This window comes from Acinonyx jubatus, chromosome C1, assembly GCF_027475565.1.
Source record: "Acinonyx jubatus isolate Ajub_Pintada_27869175 chromosome C1, VMU_Ajub_asm_v1.0, whole genome shotgun sequence".
NCBI lineage: Eukaryota > Metazoa > Chordata > Mammalia > Carnivora > Felidae > Acinonyx > Acinonyx jubatus.
In genome coordinates, this window is record NC_069381.1 from 74,922,273 (window position 1) to 74,936,416 (window position 14,144).

The 14,144-nt window shown below is 42.4% G+C and overlaps 1 protein-coding gene across 4 annotated transcripts in view; it reads left to right on the forward strand.

Annotated features, from left to right (window-relative positions):
- The window catches only part of LRRC8D (leucine rich repeat containing 8 VRAC subunit D), a 121,212-nt gene that overhangs the window by 55,303 nt on the left and 51,765 nt on the right, over positions 1-14,144 (forward strand). Inside the window, exon 1 of one of the 4 annotated variants that reach the window (XM_053214395.1) lies at positions 9,346-13,631. The exons of the other annotated variants lie outside the window; for them this stretch is intronic. The gene's annotated coding sequence lies outside the window, so the exon portion shown is untranslated. Of the gene's footprint in view, positions 1-9,345; positions 13,632-14,144 lie in introns of those variants that run through there. 4 annotated transcript variants of the gene reach the window in all.

Below are 14,144 nucleotides of genomic sequence, written 5' to 3' on the forward strand. Positions count from 1 at the left end.
TTCACTCAAATATTTATGGGGCATTTAACGATCAAAAGGTCTGTGGGTACTTTGTTTAATGACTAATTTTCCTCTACACAAAACTGAAAAGATCATTAAAAGGAAAAACTAGGAGGAAAAGATCCCAGTGTATGTGGATTGTCAAGCTTGTAAATGCAGAACTCTGAAGTGGGAGGCAGGAGACAAAGGTTTTAGCTCTGGCTCTTGCCAAAACTAGTAGTGTGGCTTTGGACAAGTCTTTGAAACTATTTGTCTCCATATTCTCATCTGTAACAAGATAGAATTGGACTCTGTGACTCCTGAGTAATGAATCTGTTTTCCTATAAACTATTTTTTTTAATGAGAGATATTATACCTGGATGTTTCTCATTATTTCAGAGTAATAAGGATCATTGTTATACTGCAGTGACTTTATCACCTAACAAAAAATTCACTAAGGACTGGGGTCACATTGTAGCCATTTGTCAGTGGATCCTGCTTTCTTCTCCACTCAGTATATATTGACAATGGGGTGTCCATAGAATCTAGTAGTGACAAAGTATGCAATAATCTGAATTATAGATGTTTAATTTAGTAGTCAAAAGGTGGCATTTGAAGAGTATAATTGCCATTCCTAGTTAAAGGTAAGGACAGTGCCTTAAGTAGTAGTTCAAAGATGTGAGGAGGTTGGTAGAAGAGGAGGCTGGGGCTGAACTGGTTGGTGATCATGTTTATTCATAGATCCATTTAATTCTTAGCTCCAAGACTGCTTTGTCTGTCATTTCAGCAGTTTCTATAACAGGAATATCTCGTAAGTGGAACTGGAATCAGTTGGCCCTAATGATTCAGTAGAACTTGTGAGAGAGGAAGGGTGTCCATGTTGCCAACTTTGTTGCTGATCTGGGTGTGTGTGGACAAGGAAATTTCTCTGGACTATTTTCTCATTGTTAAGTAGGGGGAAATATCTGTCCCATCCCTACCCCTCGAGAACATTATGAGGATAAACAAGAGACCTGAATAAAGTTATAAACAATGTTGATTTATATGTTAAATAGAAAAGTAGAATCTTTGGACTTGTGCAAAATACAAACATCCTTTTGATAGATCTTGCAATTTGATTTTTTTTAATATCGGAGAGTTTACCATTTTTTTTTAATTTTTAATGTTTAGTTATTTTTGAGAGCGAGAAAGAGCATGAGCAGAGTAGGGGCAGAGAGTGAGGGAGACACAGAATCCGAAGCAGGCTCCAGGCTCCGAGCTGTCAACACAGAGCCTGACGTGGGGCTCGAACTCACGGACTGTGAGATCATGACCTGAGTCGAAGTCAGACGCTTTGCTGACTGAGCCACCCAGGCACCCCTGGCTTTACTATTTAAAAAAATTTTTTAAATAAGTCTTTATGTTCAAAATTGTTTTAAGTTTAAAAAAAAGTTTAAAAATATGCATGTGATTAAAGGTGAGACACTCCAAAATATTTGACTACTTGGCCCTTACAAAATACCGTAATACAATAAGGATTTGTCAAGTGTTCTTCATACACACTCCAATTCAGGTCATAAATAGTTTTTGATCATTTACTCTACAGCAGGCACTGTTTTAGGAGCTAGAGATACAGTAGGGAACATCACAGAGTTTTTATCCTCAAGGAGACCATGTAGTGGATGGAGCCGATAAGAGTTATCTATCCTATAGCAAGTGCTAATAAGAAAAATAGAGCAGGATAAGAGAGCAATGGGAGGAGGGGGTGTTAGTCAGTAGACATGAGCAGAGACCTGGAGGAAGTGAAGGTATGTGCCAGATAGGGTATCAGGAGAGTGAACGTTCCAGGCAGAGGAAACGCAAGTACGGAAGCCTCTGGCAGCTGGGGGGTGGAGGACGGCACCCTGGCAGAGCAGGGCTAGCGATGGGGGCGGAGCAGAGGAGACTGTTCTGAGGAGGATTCAGGAGGTGAGCGGATCCGCCGGGGTCTTCTGGGCTACCATACACACTCACCATTTGAGCTTTTGTTGTTGTGTCTTTGTTTTTTGGAGTAATGATACAGTGTTTATTTTTCAATAAGATGACACATTCTTACCTAGGAAGATAATACCACATGTCATAAAACACCACCACAGAAATCCACAGTGGAAGTCGTGATTAAAGAGTCTTCGTGGAATGTAGTCTCTTGGAAGCAAAATGACTAGTTTGTAACAGGAGAGTCAGGTACTTGATGTCCTTTAAAAAAAAAAAAAAGCCCCCATTTTCTGATTGATAATATTAAGTCCCAATAAATAACATTCAGGGGTTTGGGGTTTTTTTTGTTTTGTTTTGTTTTTTTGTATTTTGGTTTCTTGTAATTGCTGGAGATTTAATGATGAACAAACTAAGATGCCATTTCAAACAACTAGTCTAACCCCTATGCTTCCCATGTGACACCTCTGAGCTGCATCCCCAATGTATCCAGGAATGCAGTCTTCCATTTAGGAACTGGGTCTACCCTTCCATCCTCTCTGCATCCCTCCTGCTTTTGTCCAGTCCCAAATTACCCCCATCAACTTTTCTTCCCCTTTCTCCTCACGCCCTCCTTTTAATTTTCATTTGTGATCTTTTTTTATGGTGGTTAAAAAAAAAAACAAACAGGTAATTTAAAACTTCCCATCTTAACCATTTTTCAGTGAACAGTGCAGTTGTGTTTATATGCACATTGTGGTGCGACACACTTCTAGAATTGTGTCTCTTGTGTTCCCACAGCACTCCCTTATTTATACATAGAGCATATCCAGCAGTGTTTCCATTTGAGGTTCTCTTTGTTTCTGTGTTTTGCATCTAACACTGTACCTGACGGGCAGGAGGCGATCATTAAATGTTAAATGGCATTTTTTCATTTAACAAACGCCTCTAGAGCACTTAACTCTGAGCGCGTGCTCTAAGTGCATTGCACATACTCACTGATTTCATTTTCACAAGAACCCTCTGTATACTTTGTTTCATTTTAGGGGGAAGCTGAGGGATTCGCACAAGGTCACAGCTAATATTGAATGAATCCATTTATAAAGGAAAAAAATAATGTAAAGAAAGAGTTGAAAATTCTTTGTGCTGCTGCTGGGTTCCAGGAACAGCAGACAGGGTGGGAGTCCACGTGCTGGGGAGTATGTCCACTCCTGAGGTCCTTTAGGAAGGCTGCTTTGTCCCCTGCCGTCCCTGCCAGACCAACTGCACTCTCCCCGCTTGCTCCTGCCCAGAGCTCTTTCCTGCTGGCCTGTTTGGTGCCTCATCTCCTCAGTTGACATTTGCACTTTACTGGGGCTGTTGGGTATAAGTGCTAGCTTCTCTCTGCTTGGCTTGGGGATTATACCTTCTAGAGGGGAATTTACCTCCTAACCCTCCCTCCCTTCTCCCACCTGGTGTTTCAAAGGCTTAGCATTTTTCATGTTGTGTTGCACAGAGTAACTCCCCCCCCTCCCCCCATCCGTGGGTCTCATTTAACATGCACCTTCCTGGGCTCCACCGCAGACCCACTAAAGCCTGCTTTGCAGATGGGGCCCCAAAATCTGTATTTTAGGCTTCTTAAGAGCTACTGTGTTAGAAGATATGCCCCCTTGCTCTTGTGAGGGGAGAGAGATGAGATAAGAAAAGAGAGTTATGTGACCCAAGCTTCCCTCCACGGAGTGCAGGGGAATCTTGCTGCAGTTTTTTCTCTGCTAATTAAGAGAAGTTGCAGGATGGTAGAAAATCAAACCTTGAAGGCAAACCTGTGGCAAAGTGACCTGTAGTAACCATAGTAAACTGTGGCCTGTGGCACAGCTGGCTGCATTTCTGGAACATAGCCACATTCATTCTTCATGTATTGTCTACAGCTGCTTTGCACTACAATGGCAGAGTTGAGTAATTGCTGCAAAGACCGTACAGCCTGCAAAGCCTAAAATATTTACTATTTGGCCCATTATAGGAAACTTTGTCAGACAGCTGAGCTATCCAGTAGCACTTTCTGTCAAGGTGGAAATATTTGCTCTGCTAGCCAGCAACACTTGCCTTTTGGGCACTGAGCACTTGAAGAGTGAGCGATATGATCGAGTAACTGGAATTTTTGTTTTATCTGGTTTTAATTAATTTGATTTTAAAAATTTAATTTAAATTTAAATAGCCACCTTTCACTGGTGGTGACAGTATCAGACTGTGCAGGACTAGAGCAAAGGTTTCAGATTGGGATTGGCTTTGAGGTGTCAATTAAATACTGGCAAGAGTTTCCTTCAGGCCACTGGGAAGAGGGAAACCAGGGAAAGAAGTCTAGAAAGGATGCATTTTATACCTTTTCACTTTTTCCATTGTGATTTTTAAGGAGTTACTTGTGTCAGGATCTACCTCTGTACCACTTAATCAGCTTTTTGACCTTGGTTAGGTTACCTAGTTTCTCTTTGCCTAATTTTCTCACCTGTAAAAGAGATAGTGATAGTACCTACCTTCAAAGACTGTTATGAAGTTAAAGTGCTTAAACAGCATCTTGCACATAGTAAAATCTTTGTGTTTGCTGCCCTTATCATTATTTCATAAGTTTTTTGTGGCCTAGGTTAGGAAAATAATCCTTATTATTTACCCCTCTCCTTTTTTTTTTTTTATGTTCATTCACTTTTGAGAGCAAGAGACAGGGCATAACCAAAGGTGGGGCAGAGAGAGAGGGAGACACAGAATTGGAAGTAGGCTCCAGGCTCTGAGCAGTCAGCACAGAACCCGACATGGGGCTCGAACCCATGAACCTCAAGATCCTGACCTGCGCCAAAGTTGGATGCTTAACTGACTGAACCACCCGGGCACCCCTCCTTTTTTTTTTTTTTTTTTTTTTTTTTTTAAAGGAAAGTGGATTCTGAATTCCAGGATAACTTGCACGCTAATGTGACTAATGTAGTTTGTTTCTAATTTGGAGACCAGCTGTGCTTCAGTAGGTTCATTACGGTTAACCCAGATGGATCCAGCATGTGACATAGGCAGCAAGGTATTGTCAGAGTTTTACTGATGGGTCACTGCAGACAGATGATAGGTGATAGATATATCTATCACTGATGATAGATGGCCAGATTGTTTTGCAGAAACTCTTCGCAAATGAACTAGGTATGTTTAATTAGAAGCAGAACATTTCTTAGTGACTAAGTTGAAGAAATCCTCGTAACATTTGAAAGGAGGTATGTTTCTATTTTATCTTGAGACACGTCAGAATCTTCTACCATGGTCTTCCCTGTTAGAGAACTGTGAGCAGAACCAGCAGGAACCTGCTGGGAGGGGGGAGTTGGCAATTGTTTGTAAATGATAATAGTAGTAGAAATCCAAAAGTGAAAAAAAATTCAGAATAAGATCACTTTGAGTTTTTTTTTTTTTTTAACTGACTCTGGTAACTTTCTCATCTTCAGTAGTGTCTACTAATAAATAATCCAGTGCTATGTATATACTTGCCATGGCTAAACAATACCACTTTTAAAGACTTCCCAGAAGCCAATGAATGTGGTCTCTTAAAAAGTCTACTTTTAGGCTTTCTGAGATGGTGATGATATGACAGTACTTTTTAGCCCTTAGATCTGTTCTCCAAGGCTGGAACATCAGTGTTCAGCAGATATTCTGTGCTCAGCAGTTGCTCTCCAAGGCTGCCTTTTTGATCTGTAAGACCATGTTGCAACACTCCTCGATAAGCAAATAATATAAGGAGAAAACCTTGCCCAGATGGTAGGCACTGTTTCATTCTACAAGTAGTGATCCCATCTTTAGGCCATCGCGTGCTGTTTGTTTTCCGTTTTCAAACTCTAGATTGTGTTTGAATATATCTGAAATACAGTGAACCTGCTGAAAGTTTTCATGGCCCATTTGACATAGAGCAGAAAGAATGAGAAAATAGTCAACTATTAATATCCTCTAGCTTAAAATCATGTGTGGTCTGAAACTTTAGTCATCTTAGGGAGGGAGGATATGGAAGTATCAAAGTCTCCGATGCGATGTGGCCCTTAAGGGATTAGGCTGTACAATAAGCACAGCTGTTGGACTTGCTCGGTTTTTACATGCACTTGTCTGCACCTCCCTGCTCCGTTATCACCCCACTGCACGTGCCTGTTCAACTCTATCTACTGCTCTTCTAGCACATTTATCTACAGCCCATTGACACCCATTTGCATCACTTGAATTGAAAGAGAGTAAGCAGTAAAAACTTTTCTCCTGCTCTAAATTCAGTACTTCCCTTCTCTTTTAGTCTGAACTGTGGAGTGAGGATGCAGCTTAGAAGACTGTGGTTCCAATTATAAGTTTTCTTGGGGTGGAAACCTTAGTAATACAAATTGCAGAGCTAGAATTAACATGTAGAAGTTACAGACGTAAGCTCAGTATAAGGAAACATTTGTTAAGCACCAGTGCTGGCCAGCAATCTGCTATTCATAGACCTTGGATGAGCTCAATCAGACCATTCTGTTAGGGATGAGGGAATGGATAGGAAGCTGGACGAGATGGTGGTGTTTGCTGTGATACTGCACACTTCAAAGATACTAGAACACAAATGAATATTTTCCTGTGAAATCTGTGATGTTACCTTAAAGTGTCTTGTAGAAGGAATTATTTCTTTTTAGATAAATTGTATGTGAATGAGACTGACTTACTAAATGTGACGCATTAGTAGGTACATTTGTTCCAGTGATGTGTGTTGTCTAATCATCTTCCTGACAAATCCATTTTAAGATTAATCAGCAGTTTACTAATGAAAGTATACATGGATGGATTCAGCACCTATGTATTTGGGACCTACTGTATCCTTCACACTATACCAGCCTCATTGAAGATAAAAATGTAAATGAGATAGTGCCTTAGTTTTCTAATTGGAGAAGTAGACATGAGGATTTTAGCCAGAACATAAAGGAGACTATAAAAAAAAAAAACAAAAAACTAAAATCCAATTGCAAACAGAGGGAGCCATTTAATTCTTCCTGGATCAATCCATGGAGTCGATGCGGACTGAACTTTAAAAGACAAATAAGAGGAGGCTCCACTGAGGTGGCTCAGTCAGTTGAGTGTCCTACTGTTGATTTCAGCTTGGGTCGTGATCCCAGGGTCATGGGATTGGGCCTCACATCGATCGGGCTCCACACTGAGCATGGAGCCTGCTTGAGATTCTCTCCCCCTCCCTCTCCCCCAGCCCCTCTCCCTCACTTGTGTGTGTGTCTGTTCTCTCTCTTTCACTCTCTCAAAAATAAATAAAAACAAATATGTTTGGGGGGGTGCAGATGTAATAATTCACATTGGTTTGGTATCTACTGTGTGTGAGACTTTTTTGTGTGTGTTTTGTATGTCTCTGTGATGTTTGGTACTGTCTTCTTCATTCTACAGATCAGAAAAGCAGTTGTGTAAAGGAAAATGTGGTCCGGATATGTGAGGCAAGGAATGTTAAGAGTCTAGCGTGGCTGAACACAGGGTTTGTAGAGACACAGAACTGGGTAAGACAAGGGAAAGAGGTGTATTGGAGGCATATTATCTAATCCAAATGAAAAAGTTGACTTTCCAGAGTCGACTTCTAGGACCATCACAAGCAAAGTGTTTCCTGCAGAATATATTGACATTGGAATGATGAACTTTAGATTCCAGTTCTAGCCTGGAATGCAGAGAAATCTCATTAGGTTGAACATGTGTCATGACCGGAAAGAATACCCGAGACACCAGGGCTTGATTCCCACCCCCCCCCAATTTCTTGCTGAGCGTGCTGCAGAAACTTTGTCTCCATCCATAATGTGAGGGGCAGTAATACTGCTCCATGAGCGTGTGACGGGTCTAAGCTTGGTATCATATATGCATATCTCTGAAGGAGTTAATAGAGTATCGGTTGAATCTAAATCAGAAAATGGGATTTAAAGCAGCAGCTCTTGGGGTGCTTGGGTGGCTCAGTCGGTTAGGCGGCCAACTTCGTCTCAGGTCATGATCTCGCAGTCCGTGAGTTCGAGCCCCGCGTCGGGCTCTGTGCTGACAGCTCAGAGCCTGGAGCCTGTTTCAGATTCTGTGTCTCCCTCTCTCTGACCCTCCCCTGTTCATGTTCTGTCTCTCCCTGTCTCAAAAATAAATAAAAACGTTTAAAAAATTTTAAAAATAAAGTAGCAGCTCTTGCCCAGTCAGCCAGATACCCTGAATATATTTTCCTTTCTATCCCCTTTCAACCTCTTGGGTTTAGCACCTGATTTCCTCTTGCACAGACTATTGCAAAAGTCTCTGAACCAATTTCCACACTTGCTCTCTTAAATGTAGACTGTCAGACTAATTTTTTCAGGTATAACCTGTATCACTTTATTGCCCTGTTCAAAGATCTGCAATGGCGTTTCATCTCCCACAGAATGAAAAACAGGTTCTTACCAACTGGTTCCAACTATTCCAGCATTAATCTCTCCTTCTCGCCCACCTGTCTTTGGCCTTTTCTCATTTCCATCTCCATTTCTATTTCTCAAGCCCCAAGTCCAAACTAATTTCTCCTTCCTTTGTTGCACTTTATAGCCTGTGACATTTTCCCCTCAATTATCTATTCAGCCAACATTTATTGAGCATCTGATATGAGTCACAAACTCTGGTGGTGAAGACACACAGGTAAATAAGATAAGAGTCACATCCCCATTTGAATCACTGAGTGATATTTGCAGGTGTAAACATCTTACCCCTCCTCCAGACCGCAAGCTCCCTGAGGACTAGAACTCTGTATTTATTACACATTTCCATATAGCACTAGGCATCTTCATTAGTGATGTGTAAATTTTGTTGAATAAATGGTTGAATTTAAGTGAGTTTAACAAAAATATTCCAATTTCTTGTATAACTCTGGATACACTGAGGAATTTTTAGTGAAACAGTGAACACTCACTGTCAGTCTTTGCATTTACAAAATGAGTACATCATTCCTTTATAATTAAAAACATGATGGGCCAGTAAAAGAAATAGCTATTCTTTGGACTCTTCACACAGAAAGCGATTTTGGTAGGTATTTGTACGTAATTCAGTCTGCTGAGAGAGGCAACAGATTCAGGTGTCTGTACCTTCGGTATCTGTGTTTTTCGGTATATATTTTTAAGTTGTAACTTTTATAGAAATCTAAACTAGTTGGGAATTAAAACCACGTTACCATGTAGAGAAGATTATCTGAAACTATGGAAAGAGGAAGTCAGCAATGAGTGGGGACTTGGTACAGGATGTGGAGTCAAGTCTCAAGACCCACTAGTTCACAAAACAGCACGTGCAGTTGAGCCTTTTCGTGTATGTGTCAAAATTGTCTTTTCTTAATTTTAAAATTTAGATATACTTGTTTTAAAAGTGTTTTTAACGTTATTTATTTTTGAGAGGGAGAGAGACAGAGCATGAACGGGGGAGGGGCAGAGAGAGAGGGAGACACAGAATCTGAAGCAGGCTCCAGACTCTGAGCTGTCGACACAGAGCCCAACGTGGGGCTCGAACTCACAAAGCACGAGATTATGACCTGAGCTGAAGTTGGATGCTTGACTGACTGAGCCACCCAGGTGCCCCTACATCTAAATTATAAAAGCAATATGCTAAATTTTGGCACGTAGAGAAAAGAAAAAAATAGCCTCACATAATTATTACAATAAATCTTGACCTCTTTCTGTGTCTCTAAAAATGTAAAGTTGTTCTGTAGTATGCAGAACATTTGGGATACTACATTTTTCCATAGTGATATATTTTTTTAAAGTTTCTTTGTTTATTTTGAGAGAGAGAGAGACAGTGTGAGTTGGGGAGGGGGGGAGAGAGAGAGAGAGGGAGAGAGGGAGAGAGAGAGAATATCCTAAGCAGGCTCCTCACTGTCAGCTCAGAGCCCAATGTGGGCCTCAAACTCACGAACTATGAGATCATGACCTGAGCTGAAGTTGGATGCTTAACTGACTGAGCCACCCCGGTGCCCCCCATATCAATATTTAACCATCATTGTTATACAATATTCCATTTAGTGGCACACATCATTTTACTGTGGTGGGAAGATCATGTGCTTCACTGTCATGCAAAATGCTCTAACCTGTGATGCTGGGTATCTTGTGCTTGTAGTTTTTCCTAGATTTGGGCATATTTCCTTAGGTGAGGTTTACAAAATGACTATTCTTCTCTTTCTAATGTTAAAAATAACAGCAGAACCATTTGATAGAATCATTTTTTCCCCCCAAAACACAGGACTTGTTTTACTTATCCCCTCCCTGGACAATTGATGAAGAAATGGTGGCACCATTTTACCCAAACAGTAGTTTGAATGTATTCACCACAGCTTTGAGTGATTTGGTAAAAAGAAATTTTATGTCTGTCTGCCAAGTGACTTTAGCATTTGAGTGATTAAGAAATAACTTTGAAGACTGGTGCACCTGGATGTCTCAGTCGGTTAAGTGTCCCACTTTGGCTCAGGTCGTGATCTCGTGGTCCATGAGTTCGAGTCCCATGTCGGGCTCTATGCTGACTGCTCAAACCTGGAGCCTGCTTCAGATTCTGTGTCTCCCTCTCTCTCTGCCCTTCCCCCACTTGTGCTCTGTCTCTCAAGAATAAAAACATTTTTAAAAATATTTGAAAGGAAATAACCTTGAAGACATTGTTGGCAAGCATCTGATTGAATAGAGTTTTGTTATTCATGTGACTTAGTAAGTGGAAAGTTTATGTGTAATCCGTCACTGCAAGGTGTCTGAAGACTTGCACCCAACTGCGGGTGTCGACCATGTCGAATGACACTCCTTGAGTGCTTCCTAGCAGCCTTCTCAGACACTCACCCAAGAGTTGCAGATGGGTCTCCCCACAGAAGGGAAACTGCTAGAGCGTGCAAATTATATGCTTCAAATGATAATCCAGGGAGCATTCTGTGATCTTGGAAACATCCACAGGTCGTACAGAACAGAAGCCGCACACGTTATCGTATTTAAAACTTTAATAATGAGACAGCCAATGAGAGGGGAGAGAGATGGGTAAGAACCAAATTTATTTAGAATATGCCATGTGGCAGTAAGGACAGTGGGGAAAAATAAAACACAGGAAGGGGACTGGGCACTGTGAAGGTGTGTGTGTGAGAAGGTGGCAGGCAGGGAAGCCTGGGGGAGATGATGGTAGGAACCGTGTGGAGATATCTCCGGGAAGAGTGTGTCAGGCAGAAGGGCATCCTGGGCAGAGGCTCCAAGACAGAAAAGTGCTTGGCCCGTCTGAGGCTCAGTGAGGAGCCTGGGTAGCTGGTGTAGAGTGTTCTGGCAGAGTGAGGGAAGAAAGCCTTGTTCTGTGTCTTTTAAAGAGAATGAGTGTGGGCATCTCTTGAGGAGTTTCCCTTTAAAGGGGAGCAGACGAGTAAAAGAGAACCTGGAAGAGGATATGAGGTGATGGGGAGAGGTTTTAAAGATAGAGAAAATGGCAGCATGAGGTTTCCAGACAGGTCCGACCCAGTGGCGAGGGGAAAATCCGGTGACTTAAGAGAGAGAATGTTGCTGGAAGATTGATGAAGTCAGAGAAGTTGTTGGGGTATCTACAAGGGCAGGACTTGCTTTAGATATGGCAGACTATGGAATGTATGTCTAAATGCAGGAAAGTTGGTAAAGGTGGAAACGGGAGTGTGGAGATATTCTCCTTCTGTTGTTTCTTTGCTCAGTGGAACACAGAGTGCACAGTTTTGCAGCCACGGGTAGGGAGGAGATTTCTATAAAGAGAGGAGAAATGGCAAAATAGTCACCTAGGAGAGAGGAAGAGTCATGGAGTGAGGAAAAGGTGGTCAGGTTGCAGAGGCTAAACTAAGGACCCTGCAGAGATCAGTGGTCATGAATTTAAAATAGAACTTGTCGAGTGGCACCTGGGTGGCTCAGGTCATGATCTCATGGATTGTGAGCTCGAGCCCTGAGTTGGGCTCTGCACTGACAGTGCAGAGCCTGCTTGGGATTATCTGTCTCTCTCTCTCTCTGTCTCTCCTTGAGCTCTCTCTGTCTCTCTCTCTGTCTCTCTGTCTCTCTCTCTCTCTCACACACACACACACACACACACACACACACACACACAAATAAACATTTTTTAAAAAAATAGAACTTGTCAGTTACCATGATTATGTGTTTTTCTCCAGCCACAGTCAGCAGCTTTGGAACATGTGCAGAACAAGCAGAGACTTGCATTTAGAACAAGGCTATGTTACGGTCTGCCAGATCACTGGGATGAAGAAGGAGAGAGAGGTGGGGGTGCGGGGGGTAGGTGGAAGGAAGGGTTGAAAATGGCAGGAAAGAGGAGGCTGAGTGACAGCTAGGAAGTATAGGATCCGTGGAATTTAGTCCCAGTGGCATTAACAGATTATTAGACTGAGTACTAGAGGGAGCGAATTGGAAAATTAAGAGTTTCAGAAATGTTTAAAAGATGAGTAGAGCTTTCTATCAGTTAGCTGTAACAGTGAGGAAAAGAGTGAAGTCAGAGATGATATTCAGGCGCTTGCTTGGGTTGACTACATTAAATATGGTTTCCAGACTCAGGTGTTCACCAGGCCAAGCAGATATGAGTATCAGAAAACAGGAGTGATCTGGGACTGTTGTGAACTGGCAGACACGTGGTCCTTCTGAGAGGGGACAACTCAGCTGGGGTGGTTGTTGCCATGCAGTAAGTGGATCCCAGACTGCTAGATCTTCCAGTTTTAAAAGCAAGAGTCAGATTTTTAATGTGCAATCTCTCAATTTATAAATGCTGACTACATTTTTTTTTCTTAACTATACAATGGTAAATTATATTTAGATCCCAGACCCCTTTTCCCTTGAGAACAGTCTGTCCAGTAAAGAAAGATTTATTATATACATGAAACTGCATCTATACTTCACCTTAAGAAGGAATTTGAAGCGGAGCGCCTGGGTGGCTCAGTCGGTTGAGCGTCTGATGTCACCTCGGTCATGATCTCACAGTATGTGAGTTCGAGCCCTTCATCGGGCTCTGCGCTGACAGTGCAGAGCCTGCTTGGGATTTCCCTCCCTCTCTACCCCTCCCGGCACTCTCCCCTTCTTCCCTTCTCTGTTTTTCTCTCAGTAAATAAATAAATAAGTAGTTTAAAAAAAAAAAAAAAGCTTTAAAAAAGAGAGAATTGGAAGCCACATGAGGTAGAGGCAAACTGGGTGCCGAGCTGTGTGGTCCAGGCCACACAGCGAGAGCAGTTCTGAGAAGGGGCCCATGAGAGGTTACAAAGCGCTGGCCAGTGTGGTGCTGATTATGTGCTATCTCCCAGAACCATGGGCCTTGCCCTCAGGCACGAATTCTTTTGTGGTTTCCATCCCATTAACCTTGAACAGTTTCACTGAACTTTATTTTTAGCTTCTGCTTTTCATTTCCAAATTGATAACTGAATGCAGAAGCATTGGCCCAGAGTGGCAAGGCCATGGGTTGGGGGGGTACCACTGGCCAGGAGCTAAGAGGTGGAGTTGGCGCTGGTCACTTTATGCCTTTCTGTGAGCTGCTCATGGGTCTCAGTCTGGAAGCAGTTTATCTGTGCCTCTGCATAGGTGATGTCTCTGGAAGATCGGGTGCTAAAGGCCTGCCCAACAGAGCAGCTGCCAGGGAAGGAGTCATGAAGCTAAGACCTTGCTCCCCTGGGAATTGGGCCCAGGACTTCTGTTTCTCCTTATAATCTTGCCTAAGAGCTTCCTCTGGCCATGTGCTGAGAGAGGAGACTGGAAACGTGACCGTAGGTAAAGAGACAAGTTCTTCCAGGGCAGCGGATATGGTTATTTGCTAAATGTTTGTTATTTCCCATATGGGCCAAACCCAGTACTGGACCCCAGGGACAGAGATGTGAACAAGACAGACATCCCTGTTGTCACGGTGGCTTGCTTCTTGCCTCCTTCTCTTCATTCATTCCTCAGAATTACTGAGAGACTGCTACATGGCATGCATCAGAATGGCTATTGGGAATATTAAAAAAAGTAATGTCAGTCTGCTCAAGGATAAGCACATAAGTTACGGTACATTTACACTCCGTGACTGAGAGAGCTTGAGAGTTTTTACGGGTCCACAGATGGCATTAAGTGCTGTGGGAGATACTGAAGAAGAGGGCTCATTCCCTGTCATCAGGGAGTGTATGGTCTGCTTGGAAGAAGGGAAGCCACAGTACCTCCAGAAGCACATACCACTAGTTGATCGTTTGTATTTCTGATTCCAAGTGTCTTTGTATGCCCAGCAGGGTACCTGGTGCCCAAGTGCTT